Source organism: Haliotis rufescens, unplaced genomic scaffold (genome assembly GCF_023055435.1).
Source record: "Haliotis rufescens isolate VD_foot unplaced genomic scaffold, xgHalRufe1.0.p SCAF_1, whole genome shotgun sequence".
Lineage (NCBI taxonomy): Eukaryota > Metazoa > Mollusca > Gastropoda > Lepetellida > Haliotidae > Haliotis > Haliotis rufescens.
Genome location: NW_025963779.1, coordinates 73,465,368 through 73,471,367, shown reverse-complemented (window position 1 = coordinate 73,471,367; position 6,000 = coordinate 73,465,368).

Genomic DNA, 6,000 nt, shown 5'->3' with positions numbered 1-6,000 from the left:
GCGATATCTACAGTGTAGATATCGCTTGATCTCACCCAAGCGATATCTCCTGTGGGAGCCAGTTTTGGATGATAAATTGTTCTTAACACATCAAAAGGTTATATTTTCTGTTATTCTGAGGCTGTTATGATGGTTCTAATATCTATAAACTCCTGTAGTTCTTCATCTCTCACCCAAGTGTCACCTCTCTTGGCTTTTGAAGACTTTTCTTGAAAATTACAGGTATTCACAATTTGAACTTTATTATTGTTTGTTTCAATGACATTATCAAATCTGAATCATACTATGGTGGCAAATGTTCATGCCTTCGGAGAAGTTCACAGATAGACGAACAATGCTTCCCAAGAAGTGGTTAATTATCATCAATGTTTGACTTTTACACATGTGAGAGCTTTCAAGCTTCCCTAAAAGCTTTTAGAAAATACACATGTAACTATGGTTAGCCCGGGGTGTCTTAGCATATTATATGAGCTTCGTTAAATATTCAGCTGATGTCACAGGCACGTGTGATGAGGAGGGTCTCACTTCAAATTCCCAGTAGACAACACTTTGAAACCTTCAATGAGGTTCAAGGTTTGGCATGAACATTGTTCCCTAAGCAATATGTACTGCTTTGGTAGCCATTTGTTAAAAATGAATTTCCAATTCTGTTGTAAGCAGGTGTATATTGAGCATGATGTGATATTACCACAGCATAACAACAGGGTATGAAACTCCCAAAAATTTCAGCCAGACAACAGGACTGGCTAGCTGAAATACTTGCCAGCCCTGACCAAAACCTGCCTGCCCACTATAATCATATGTTTCTCAGGATAAGCTAACGGGATTTCTTTTTGGTTTCATTTTATCATTCATCTTTACATGTGAATTAATGCTTATCATCAGGAAATATTTGGAATATTTTCACATATGAAATATAACCCGACCGTCGGGCAGGGGGATTTGAAAATCTGGCAGCTCGAGTTGTAATCAACCCGTCTCGGACGGTCGGGCAGGCAGGTATTTCGAACACTGATAACAACTTGAAAAAAACATCGGGGTATCAGAATTTATGAGATTATTGAAATAATTTTGAATATCTCAATGATGGTCTTGAAACATGTGATGTCCGTGTTAACGTAAACGTTATCTGGGAAATCGTTTTTTGAACAATGCCTGAGATATTTCAGTCAGCTGCAGATGTTCTATATGGGTACAGATTCAGTGGCCAGGAACCATGGAACAGTTGTCAACTGTGGGCATGTGTGAGGGTTATCCTACTGTTACAATGGGTAAAAGTCATCAGTATTTCTTGAGGTTGTCACCTGGATATTTTAAATAGTCAGTGCTATGCGAAGTTAATAACCTTGACCAAATGTGCTTGTTGTCTTGTATTAAGAACCATCTTACTATCTTACAACAGGAAATAGTCACTGGGGGCTAAGTCTGGGCTGTAGGGTCGGTGATTTAACTGTTCGAACCCAGACTTAGGCCCCAGTGACTATTTCCTGTTCCGACAAATGAAATCTGCCCTATGTGGAAGACGCTTCCAGGATGACAGGACATAAAGGCTGCCACAGAGGCGTGGTTAGAGTGCCAATCTGTGGATTTCTATAAAAGTGGGATTAAAAGCTTGAAGGACAAATGGAATAAGTGTCTTGACGTGAATGAAGATTATAGTGAAAAATAAAAGTGCAAAAGATATTCTGCGACTTGGTCTTATATTGAAGTTGCAAAACTTATTGAACGCCCCTCGTATGTTCAAAATCCATTAAATATATTCCAAATTGTCATTTGTAAATCAGTTTCTGACCAGGTTTTGTCATTGTCATGGTACCAGTGACCTTGCTACATACCTACTGCCAATTTTGCCTGTAGTATTGTTATAACCTTATGAGAGGTACTACTTTTAAGTAAGACCTGCTGAGAATGAATTGTAAGACCTGCTAGGAGCTATAAACATTTCAATTGCAGGACCTAGGTTTAACAGTTCAATTGTATAAACAGCCTTTTAACATGCATTTACTGTTCTTTTTTGACTGGTCAATTATTTTTACCTGAAAATTCCATGATGTGAATCAAACCTGCAATCTCACATATCAAGTTTAGTATTGTAACCCACTGTTTTCCAAATGAGCCACTGGGGCAGGTGATAAAGGGTGTTCAATCTTCCATGACATGACTTCAGTTGTCTGCATGATGTATGTGGTCTTTCTCTCACCCTCTGTCAACGATTTCTTTTTATACTGCGACAACTGTATTGTGTCACTCTAAGGTACGAGGGCTGGCTGAAAAGTTCTAAGCCTAAGTGGGATATCTCAATCGGATTGAAACAAACTTTTGCCACCAAGTACAATCATTTAATGAATCATAGACATAAGAACTGCAACTGTAGTGTTATTATTGTCTTTGTACCAGACCATCTTGTGAACCTACCCATTGAAATCAACAGAAATGGACAAAACTGTCTATAGGGCAGTCATCAAGTACCTGCAAATGAAACATGCTGACATGGTCTCCACTTTAGGGGATGATGCCCCTTCCTTTTCCACTGTAAAGAAGTGGGCTGCAGAATTCAAGCATGGCAGAGAGAGCCTTGACGATGACCCGCGTCCAGGAAGGCCTTCAACAGCAATCATTCCGGAAAACATTACCCGGGTGCATGACATGGTGATGGCTGATCGACAATTGACCACTCGACATATTGCCAGTGTTGTGGGCATCTCTCATGAGAGGGTTGAGCACATTATCACCAACGAGTTGGGAATGACAAAAGTTTCTGCAAGATGGGTGCCAAAGCTCTTGACAGCGGATCAGAAACGGGTCAGATTCCTGACGTCCCGTGACAATTTATGCCGTTTTGAAGCAGATCCCGGTGATTTTTGGCTCGATTTGTAACCATGGATGAGACCTGGATTCATCACGATCAACCAGAAACCATAATTCAGTCTAAACAATGGAAGCATCAGGAATCACCAGCCCCCCAAAAGCCAATTCGGTTCCCTCTGCTGGAAAGGTGATGGCTTCAGTCTTTTGGGATTCCAAGGGTATTCTGCTGATTGACTATCTTGATAAAGGCCAGACTATCAATGGAAGATACGATTATGCTGACCTACTGAGACAGTTGCGTGAAGCTATCAAAGCTAAGCGACGCGAAATAAGAATTAAAGGAGTCCTGTTCCACCAAGACAAAGCTCCTGTTCACAAATCGGTGGTTGCCATGTCAGCGATCCATGATTGTGGCTTCAAACTCATTGACCATCCCCCTTATTCACCCGATTTGGCCCCGTCAGACTTCCACCTGTTTCCCAAAATGAAAAAGGAACTAGCCGATCGCCAATTTCCTAGTAATGATGACGTCATTTCCGCTGTGAATGACTTTTTTAGGGTGGCTGAAGAAAATTTCTTCTTGACCGGCATCCAGGCCTTGCAGCATCGCTGGCAAAAGTGTGTAAACCTGGAAGGGGGCTATGTGGAGAAATAAATGAAAACCATCGACTTGGTACGGGTCTTTCACAGTTAGGCTTAGAACTTTTCAGCCAGCCTTCGTATCTCTATGTTTTCCAGTATTTTTAGCATTAAGACGGCTCATAAGTTAGTTAGAACATTCCTCCTTGGTTTTGGTTAGAAATATCAAACCTTGACCTTGGAAAAAGCTAACGGTTGAGGTTTTATATTTTTAAACTAAAACCAAGGAACAGTGTTACTATTAACATATTAACTTGATTGGTCTGATTTGTGAAGTTGGGCTGTTATTGTTTTGCATCAAAATCCATTTATATTTGTTGAAGTTCTCATCAGGAAAAGACAATCTAAGATGGGTCTTTGCTAGTCATCTTGAGATCACTTCTGACCAAAGGACACAGTTCCAGATAATTGGCAATGCCAGATGCCACTTCTAAAGTGATCATGTTGCTGCAAACTAGCAAGACTGCTTATTGCAATAATCACGCAATCATGATTTTGACTGAGATACAACAATAACAAATGTGACCATGGAACAGATGCCACAGTCCATACTCTCCAGCTGATGTAATTACAGTGAGTTGTTAGATAATGGGTGAGTGAGTGAGTTGGGTTTGACGCCGCTTTTAACAGTATTCCAGTTATATCACGGCGTGTCAGCTTAATGTGTGAGGAAAGCCCGAATTGATGCAGGTCTCAGACATTTACCACTTTGGTGAAACCCACGAGCACGTGTATGGTGCTGACAAACCTAGAAACATAATCGGGGCGAACCAGGATTCGAACCCACAGCCACAGGTTTCTGGCGTGTCCAAGGGACGCAACTCTGCACAACGAATCACGGTGCCTTAGACGACTGAAGCACCCATGCCCCCTGTTAGATAATGGGATCTGTAAGTATGGCTTGATGCCTGTCATCAATATTCCTGCAATGACAAGGTGTGGGACACCACAATTTGGGCTGGGTCAGGTAGCTCGGTTGCCTGGGTCTGGAGGGTCCTCAGTAGGACCCGGGTACCCACAGGACTACCCGGACCTGTGGTTAGTGACGTAATATAGTGTTTAAATACAAAAACAATAAAAGTCACTCATGTTCGCATTTCTTTCTGACTATGCACAATTCCCAATTAGACGTTACATCCCAACTCTTAAGACCTACAGAGGGTAGGGTAGGGTAATAGGGCATTGAGTACCCAGGTCGTAAATTTTGACTCGTCCCAGCCCTAAACACAATACAGGTCATAACATGTACCCATGTGGGATTTAAACCCTGCATTGAGGTTGATGAGTGAGTGAGTGAGTTGGATTTGATGTCACTTTTAACAGAATTCTAGGTATATCATGATGTGTCAGCTTAAAGTAGGAGGAAAGCCCAAAGTTATGCAGGTCTCAGATGTTTAGCACTTGATGAAACCAATGGGTATGGTGCTAACAAGCCAAGAAACATAATCGGGTTGGTTTAAAACCAGTTTCAAATCTACACTTTTACTGCCACTAGAATGTAGCAACAGAATCATCTAGATGACATCCTGGGTGGTGGGTTTGATTCCCGGTTCGCCCCAATTATGTTTCTAGGTTTGTCAGCTACATGCTCATGCTCGTGGTTTTTTTCGAAAGTGATAAATGTCTGAGACCTGCATCACTTCAGGATTTCCTCCAACACTAAGCTGACACGAATTGATATGACTGGAATATGGTTAAAAACACTGTTAACCCCAACTCAGACACTGAAGCATCCTATCAAATTGAGGGTGTGGTGGTCACTGTGTGGCATGGGGACAGTACTACACCAACAAACAACATTAGATGTCAATAAACTCATACTCTTTCAATACCTCCCTCCTTTCTCTATGAGACTGACAAACAACAGGATCTGATGTAACATATATCAATACCATTTTATTGCATATTCATGAGTACACTTCTCAGTACAGTGACATGGTTGTATAGAACTTTATGTACATTGCGTATCTTCCATGTCCACCTGGCCTGATTGTCCAATGAAAGTGAGGGAAAGACACTGTGCAGGCTAGCTACAGTTGTAGACAACTTAAATAAGAGACACAAATGAGTAGATACAGACAGGTGAGACTGTCGATTGCAGGCCAGTTGCAAGAAACTTTTAATGGAAGGAGAATTAGGGTTTCAATACTGAATGTGAATATCTTAAATAAAAAATCATGAAATATTAAGGGAACCCAACTGATCATGTTGACCATGTCCAATAGACAATCAGTGAGACGTAACTTGCAACATCCTTTACAATCAGAGAGATTTTCCTTGCAACATTGTTTACCAGACAATCAAAGAGATGTCACTTGCAACAATTTCTTCACCAGACAATCAGTGAGATGTAACTAGCAACATTGTTTACCAGACAATCAAAGAGATGTAACTAGCAACATTGTTTACCAGACAATCAAAGAGATGTCACTTGCAACAATTTCTTCACCAGACAATCAGTGAGATGTAACTTGCAACATTGTTTACCAATCAGTGAATGGTCACTTGCAACATTATTTACCGGACAATCACCGAGACGTAACTTGCAACATC